General features: G+C 33.6%; 1 long non-coding RNA gene across 1 annotated transcript; it reads left to right on the top strand.

Annotated features, from left to right (window-relative positions):
- The first annotated feature begins 2,621 nt into the window (after positions 1-2,621).
- Positions 2,622-2,944, top strand: LOC148170677 (uncharacterized). The gene is made up of 3 exons (XR_015770362.1): positions 2,622-2,711; positions 2,769-2,860; positions 2,914-2,944. It is a non-coding gene; the product is annotated as an uncharacterized LOC148170677 (long non-coding RNA).
- Positions 2,945-8,701: the final 5,757 nt, after the last annotated feature.

The raw sequence follows: 8,701 nt of genomic DNA, 5'->3' as shown, positions 1-8,701 counted from the left end.
ATATTATTTCATGTGGCGCCGATTTTAAAACCGAGGTTGGCAGATAGAGACTGCGCACATTCATTTTGGCGTCAAAACCGCACATAATAATGTGTCCCGCCTCCTTCGACCGGCCTAAATTTCTGTCCAATGTAGGTAATGAGATCTAGTAAAGAAACTTTTATGGAAGAAGACATCGTTTACAGAATCAGACTACAACACGCGGACATAAAAACAAGGTTTTGTTTATTTGTTTTCTCAGATGCTTTGACTACAGTGACTTTATTCAGAACAGTGGCGACACGAGGCAGTTTAGCTCCGCCCATCCGCCACGATGGAGCTAATTGTTGGCGGGAATTTAAATGTATGTTGTCTTTAAATGCAAAATATCCAACAATACAAGTGCAAAATTAAATCTGCCTTTAGGGGAAATAAAAAGTTTATTGATTTTCCTAAAAATACATAAAAAAATAGCAACTTAACTTAATAAATATATAAAATAAAACCTCAAATAACATTTGATCAACAGCGATAGTTCACAGCACAAATCAATTTTTAAAGCCATAAATGCAGAGTATTTGATCAGTTTGTGACTGGAAACATTGGAACTTGTGTAATTATGTTATTAGCTAATCATTTGGCGTAATCCTCTGCTGCATTCCTGCTGCATTGCCCCCGACAAAAATTAAGGCGCGGAAACCGATTGAATCATGATTTTTATATTTTTGAAGTAAAAAATTCACTTCTAAACAGGGGTGTGCTTAATATTTGAATTAGGGGTGGTTTTTTTTGAGGTGAGAAAATCCTGACACCTCCTGCTAAGAAAACTTAAGCAGTGAATATCCAAATGTCCAAAAACAGATACATTATTAAGTTGCAACAAACTTATTATTTAATACTGTTTGGTTTTGATTAGCTTTTTCAGACTATTACTATTACCAGTAAGTTTGCTGGTATTAATGAGTATTGTAAACATAACTTATGCGTTAAATCTTGAACATGTATAAAATTGAACCTTTGTAAGCTACAAAAAAACTACTTTATGACATGACCTGCCACCGATTTGCTAGCATGTGTTTTAGTTAAATGTTTATCTTTATCTAATTGTTACAAACCTAGTAATTAATTTATTTTTTAGTTTATAACAATTGGGAAGACTAAAAGAAATTTGTAACATTTTTTCAATGTAAAAATCTTTAATAGCAACATTTTGACATTGAATATGATCCATGTACTTTTGGAAGATAGATTCCATTTCTATAAAAAAACAAAACGTTGCTTCGTTACAAAAAAAGTATTCTCTTTCAAACGTTTGATCATTGTGAACTTTGAGAAAGTTCTAAAAATTGGACCTATTTCAAGTGTCTCTACTTGTTCTGAAATTGAAACCTGATGTTCCAGGTTCATCTGTAAAAAATACAAATAGGTACATAACTTTGATAACAATTAGATATTAATTACACAATAACCACCTTCAATTCTCAAATTTTGCTCATGTGGATGACTTGGAGTTTTCATTTTACGTATTTAGGGAGGCTTTCGTGTTCTAGATGTAGTTGAAGTAAAACTGAATATTGAAGGTACTGCATTTGCTTTCAGTTTTCGTGTCCCATCTACACGTGTTTTCTCCCTCATTTCGGGAGCGAAATGAACCTACAATTTTTTAGTCATTATTTAAATTGTCACATGCTGTTGTTCAATAAAGAAAAACAAGAAACTTTACCTCACACAAACTTAAACCAATCTTTGGTTGTCTCGCTTCATTTTGATGACCAATTCTTTTCGCCTTTTTGGGTCTGTTGGGAAGCGTTTCATCAAAAACCTCTTTTTTGCAGAATTGGAACATCACACAGCAGCACATCCCGGCATTTTCGTACAATTAAACTGACTATAAACAAATGAAGTTCCAAACTCATAACCTCTAGTACGTTTTTATACTACCGTTTTAAGCGAAAGGGATGACTTTTCACAAATACACTCACTCGCATGTAATTAATAAGTCTTCCAATTAATGAATTTCGCTCACTTTGCACCGTGACAAACAATAAATAGCTTTAAAATCACACAGAAAGCTTACGGGCGTTCAATGTAAACAACGAGAGTTCGCTCCAAAATGGCGATTTTTACCACGTGACCGTAACAACCAATCAAAAATGACGCATTCCCGTGTCGCCACTGTTCTAAATAAAGTCACTGTAGCTTTGACAGTTCCGCAGCGCCATCTATTGGCGGTGGTGTTCTCGGATTGTATTTTGAGAACCACTGGACTTGACAACTAGCGTCGCCACGGCTACCGCATAAACTAGTTCCCCGCCAACTTCACACATTACACAGTTCACAATTGAGATCACGGGGGCGTCACTCTATAGACCCTTGTGGTACCTTGTGGAGATTGATCGACGGTGGCGGACTCTGTGTTTAAGTCACATAAGTTTTGCAATTTTGATGATGAAAGAATACAGATTTCTAATTTACCTTAATTGAGGAGGATGCATATAATTCAAAAAGAGAAACAAATACAATGTTTATGTTTTGTTCAACGGAAAGTTTTAACATGTGTTGTGTTGAATTTTAAGTTTTTAGTTTTTTCTCGAGTTTTCTTCAGTTGTAGTGTTGAAGTTTATAAGAATGGTTAAAGTTAGACTGGTCATCTTGTTTTGTTGTTGCAATAGAACTGAATTTATTTAATAATTAGTTCAGGAATGACCATATTTAATACCAAGCCAAGATCGGTGAGTATTATTAATCTAAAATGTATATGCATATTTCAATTATTTATTAATTTGTAGAATTATTTACACTGGAGTCTAATAAAGAGACCAGCTATTCTCATTTTTTACCAGAGATGCACCAACTTGCAACACTTCAGAAAAATTATTTGGTAAATTTAACATTGTTAAACTTTAGTTAATATTACAAATAATTGTATTTTAGATACAATAGAAAAGATGCAACAACCAGAATTGAGTTCAACACAATTCAAGAAACCTTTATGAAGAGTATGTGGAATATTGAAAATTCAGCTCTTTTTAAGTGAAAACATTCCAACATCTTAAACATCAATGTTTGGGGACACTCTTGTGAAATTTTGCTTCTGCAATCGTTATTGAAACATACATTTTCAACGTCGCGAGTACTACAAAATAATAGGTATGCTTATGAATCGTTGTAATATAAATATATTTATATGTTGGGTATTTATTGTTATTTATGTTTCTATGTATAATTGCATAATAAATATGTTACATTGAAATAGCGTTTTCAATTGAAATTAACTTATTACAACCAGTGAAAAAATGCCCACAGTGGTTCGTGTCTTAGCTAAGGTAGCTGGTTTGTGTCTTCGGGAATAAGTAAAACTTCTGTGACTTTTTTATAGATGTCGCCTCCGCGCGTCATTTCCGAAAATTTACTATAGAGTGGGCTATCTATTTACTCCTTCATCTAAGATTGAGATCAGCTGTTCGGAAAAAGCACGCGTGATGTCGGAAGCATGCTGATCTTCAAAACTGAATCATTTGTTACTAATTTTGTAGTGTTTGTGATTCTAAATCATTTTAAACTGACATAAATAGTTGTGTGCAATGTGGAAATACGTACATTTACCGCTACATGAGTAATAATGTAGAAACAAGAAATTTCCAGATTTATAAGCGGTAAGTAGGAGCATATTTTTTTGATTTAATTGACAGTTAATAATAATTGTTGCGATGTTGATGTTGTATTTTAATATGTAAGTCGTTCGAACAACTTTCATATTGACCTAATATTTTTGAGTCTTCGAATTTATGCAAGTCAACATCCGGGGCTTCAATATTTTTGCACGAATTTGACGCCCACTTGGTGATCTTGAATGCACCGGATTTTAAGATATCGCTGACGTCCCGTTTTATTGCTGACACTTCTTCTGCCAATATCGCGTCTATCAAAAGGTTATAATCTCTGTTGAGCACTTGCTCTTGCTAATTGTCTTGATTTTCGTTAGCTAATTTGTTTAGAACTTGGACGGCTATAAAAGGGGCGCAAGAAGTCCCGTACGTTAGGGTGGTTAGATTGTAAACTTGGCTATGGTTGTTTGGAGAAGATTCGTTGAAATTCGTGTCTTTGGGTTCGATTAAGATCATCCGATACATTTTTTTTAATATCGGCAGATAAGACTACCTAGTGAGTTCGAAATCGACATAGAATTGAAATGAGGTCTTGTAACGTGGGTCCAGTCATGAACTCGTCAATAAGGCTAATCCCGTTTGAGAATTTAAAAGATGCATTACACGAATTTTCGGGCCTTCCGGCGTTTTTTTGAACACCGCATGGTGTGGCAGGTATCGCCGTTGGAAAAACCTAATCCTTTTTGGGAACCGACACCATTTGTCCGAGGGTGTTTTTATTCTTTTATAATTCCTGGTAAGCGCATTTAAGTTTATGGTTTTTATTCTTTTATAATTCCTGGTAAGCGCAATTAAGTTTATGGTTTTTATTAAGGTTTCGTTTCAAACTGAAGAATTGCTTCAACGCGGCGTCCCTTGTGTTTGCTCATTTTACAACACCCTTTAGCGGTAATTTTACTTAGAACCGACCAGATGGGGAAATTTAGAGTTTTAGTGGAAACACTCGCTAACTCTTTTTTTAACATAACTGTGATAAAAAGTCTCGGTTTTTATTTTAAATTTTATGCAAATTGTGGTTTAAGAAAAAACGCTTGACTTCAACATCATGACGAAACACTTGCAAACTACATTTATTCCAAATTTCACAAATCACTTCATTTATTTGTCTGAAGGCATTTGAGATTGTAAGGCTTTTGTTACAATCTAAATAGAACTAAAGGATGGTTCGGTATACGCGTAGTTTCCAATTTTGACTAATTTGATAAAAACGCATTTTTCTTTCAATTTTAAATTAAAAGCAATTTAAATTAAATCTGAAATGACAACTGAGGAGATATGTTTAACACATTTATACATATGTATTAAAAAAAATCAATTAGCGTTTGGTTTCACTATGCTTCAAAAATGGCTAAAATTTACGTCGCGACGACAAAATTATTGGTGATAAAAAACAAATCTTTGCTTCTGATTCTGTATAACAAATGCATATGAACGTGATATAGGTAGTTGCTCCTGGTACAGAAATCTGTATTAATATAGGAGTTTTTTTTAAACATTTTTCCTGTGGTCTATGGCTTAAGTTCAATAATGCAGTGTAAAGATAAAAATACAGTTTTATTGTTTTCCTATGGTTAGTTCACAAACAGCTGGAACTCTTGTTTTAGTCAAACTACCAAACTACAAATGTTTGCTTTGTCAGCTTCTAGAGCTTTGTCAACTATAAGTGTATGCAAATTTTCAAAATTTTATCTCCAAAAATAAAGACGATTTTGGGGGACTGGTCAGAATATTTATTTTTGAAAATGTTAAAAATAGTGGTAGCGTCCTTGAGATAAACGAAACGCGTAAACATACCCCATTTTAAATGATCTTGCCGAAAATTCCAATATCTTTCGCAAACTCGATTAAAATGTTTCTCTACATACATGGAATCTAAATATTTCTTATATTTAAAAATGTTTTGTTCACGACTGTTAAACGTACTTTTGGTGAAACCCGAATATTTTCAAAAATGTTTTCCGCTCCTAATGAATTACACAATGAACACCGATAACGATTTTTATCAACAAATGGGGCAGCGCATTTGTCTTCGTGAAGCGATCTATGGCAGTTTATACATTTAATAATTAAGCATTTATTAAATATTGGTGCGGAAGCGATGAATAACACGTTTTAAAATCTTGGACATCAAACGGTTGCGAGTATGAATTTTCAAAATCAGCCATTTTATTTAAACGCGATACTATTGTAATATAATAAATCACGAATATACCGCAATTATGGGCGTCGCCGTCGTTTTGAACGGGATGGTAACTAAATTGTTGCAAGGACCATTTTCTCGCGTTTAATTTGACGTTTTTTTCGTATCGATTTTCATCTGCGTTGTTCCGAATTCCTTGTGGATCGATATAAAAAACAACTTTGGAACGAATATCCAGCACGAAAAGAACAAAATGGGCGTTCCGGACATTGAATGGAATGATGACCAAATTGAAATTTTGCCATGATTGTATTAATTTCCTTTCCGACGATCGTCTTCCTCCCTTGCTGGAAATAAGTGCGATCGTTATCGTATCGAAATATAAAAAGTCACCTCTTGATGCCAAAAAAGTTTGCGCCAACGAATTTATGACGTAGTCGGAAATATATCTTTCTGTAGGTTTTAATTATTTGGTAAAACGCGTTATGAATTGGTAAGAGAGTCTCGTAATCATTACTACGTAACGGAATAGTGCTATTATTTTCCAAAGGAAACGAATCGACAACGTATGAAATCGAAGAAGTTGATAAGTAATATTCACTATTCAAAAACAATCCATTCGGAAGTAAAACCGAAAGGATCATAAATGAAAAATTGTGCAGGTTTGTCCACGGTTGATGAAGGAAAGGTTTTGTATTTTTAATATTATATAGCTGCCTTAAATGAGGAGTTTCAAAATGCGTTTTTAATTTTCGCTGTTTTCTTTTTGTCCATTTTTCTTCGTCCAATGGATTATCGATTTCTTGGCGTGTTTCAGCAGTTTTGAAAAAAATCCGTTTCTTACTTTCGCAGTATTTAATTCGGCGGCTTTAAATCCTAGAAAATGTTTTCTTTCAAAATGGAAACAAATCTACCTATTTGTAGATTAGTATTACCGTGAAGCAGTTGCTGTTTTACTATTTTGAACCAGTATTCTACATTCGCATTACTAAATTTTAATGGCGCTATTTTATTTCTAAATTCAATTAAAGGCGTAAGAATGGCCGTTCACAAGGATGCGAACGGCATGCATCTACGTAATAAATAGTTAATGAACGGTAAGGAATGAAATGAGTTAATAGGAAACCCCCGACGTTTTTCCGAAGGTTTTCGTTAATTTGATCTTGTTCTTTTAAATACCCGCGAAAAAAGAATTGAAAGAAAGGCGATTCTGCAAAATTTGTGTGCACGCTCAACGTCGAAATCATCGAAATTTTCGTCCTTAATAATATCGCATTCTTTTTCCAAATCCGAAGCCGAAGAAAATCGCGAAATAATTGAAATTAGTTTTTTATTGACCGCTTCAAAATTTTCATCCTTAACTTGTGATAACTAAATTACGCAGGTTATTCTGAAATATTCTTCTAAATCTGTTAAATTTGATGCTTGGATCATTAACGCGATGATCTTTTGTTCATTTTTACGTATCTTTGATTTTAAAAGTTGGCGCGAAATCATTTTTCTGTAATGTGAACAGCAATTTCTAATGCATGTTATGTGACTAAAATCAGAGCAAGTGCTTTTATCAGTAAGAAATCTGAAGGTAGCGTGTAAATACGAAAATAATGTCATCTCGTTAAAACCGAAACACAAAGATGACACGATGGCAAAACTGAAATCGACTTCTAAGAGATCTAAAATTGGCCACTTTTTGTGACCTTCAACAGTGACAAACCTTTTAAAATTAATAAAAAATTTAGATAACGTCGCGGAATCATGTTTTGAACTAATCATTTCTAACAATGGAATGACAATGCCGCTTAATTTTAATGTGCCTATACAGGGTCCGGCAACACTTGTGTCCACCCCCAAAATCGTCTTTAATTTTAAAGTTACAATTTTGAAAATTTGCATACACTCATAGTTGACAAAGCTCTAGAAACTGACGCAAAAATTTGTTTTTTATCACTGATAGTTTTGGCGGCGCGACGCCTTAAAAATGTAATTTTTAGTTAATTGTGAGTGTTTGTGATATCAACCCTTAATTTATATTTTTTTGATATAAATATGTTAAAAATATCTCAGTTGTTATTTTAGATTCAATGCAAATTGTCTTCAAAATTTGAGAAAAAAATGCTGTTTTATCAAGTTACTTTCCAATTTCATTACGTCAAAGTTGTGAACTACGTTTACACCCATCTGTCAGCATCTTGTGTCACAAATGGCATCTATCCTTTGGCTCGCTTTAGATTGTAACAATAGTCTTACTTGGTGAAATTGTCGCTTTGTCGATGTTAATTAACGCGATCTGGTGTCCATAAAGTGCAACATGCCCGTGTTAATCAAAATTAACCTTTATAAGAATGAATGAAGTGACTTGTGAAATTTTGGTGTAAACGTAGTTTGCCACTGCGTTGTCATAAATTTGAAAACTAACTTTATAAAACAGCGTTTTTTTCGCAAATTTTAAACACAATTTGCATTAGATTTAAAATAAAAACTCAGATATTTGTATCATAGTTATGTTGAAAAAAAATTGAATTTGCGAATATTTCCGTAAAAACTCAAAAATCGCTAAAAATTATACTTCTTAGGCGTCGCGACGCCAACCAAACCGTGATAAAAAAACAAATTTTTGCGCCAGCTTCTAGAGCTTTGTCAACTATGAGCGTATGCAAAGTTTCGAAATTTTATCTTTAAAAGTAAAGACGATTTTAGGGGTGGACACAAGTGTTGCCCAACCCTTTATAGTAATAAATCTTTTTTGCACAAAACTCTAATTTTCTAACAACCGAACCGGTAGCATCAAAATGACGCAATAATAAGTGTAAGTGTACGTTTTGTTGAAAATCGCCTTCTGCCATCGCTTCCGAACGCGCTTTTTGATAAACCGATAATGATCTAACATTTTGATAATTACCATCCGCTACCAATG

Source organism: Gnatocerus cornutus, chromosome 7, assembly GCF_029298725.1.
Source record: "Gnatocerus cornutus isolate USDA-ARS CGAHR chromosome 7, icGnaCorn1.1, whole genome shotgun sequence".
NCBI lineage: Eukaryota > Metazoa > Arthropoda > Insecta > Coleoptera > Tenebrionidae > Gnatocerus > Gnatocerus cornutus.
Note: the sequence above shows the minus strand (reverse complement) of the source record. Positions and strands in the feature narration are given on the sequence as shown.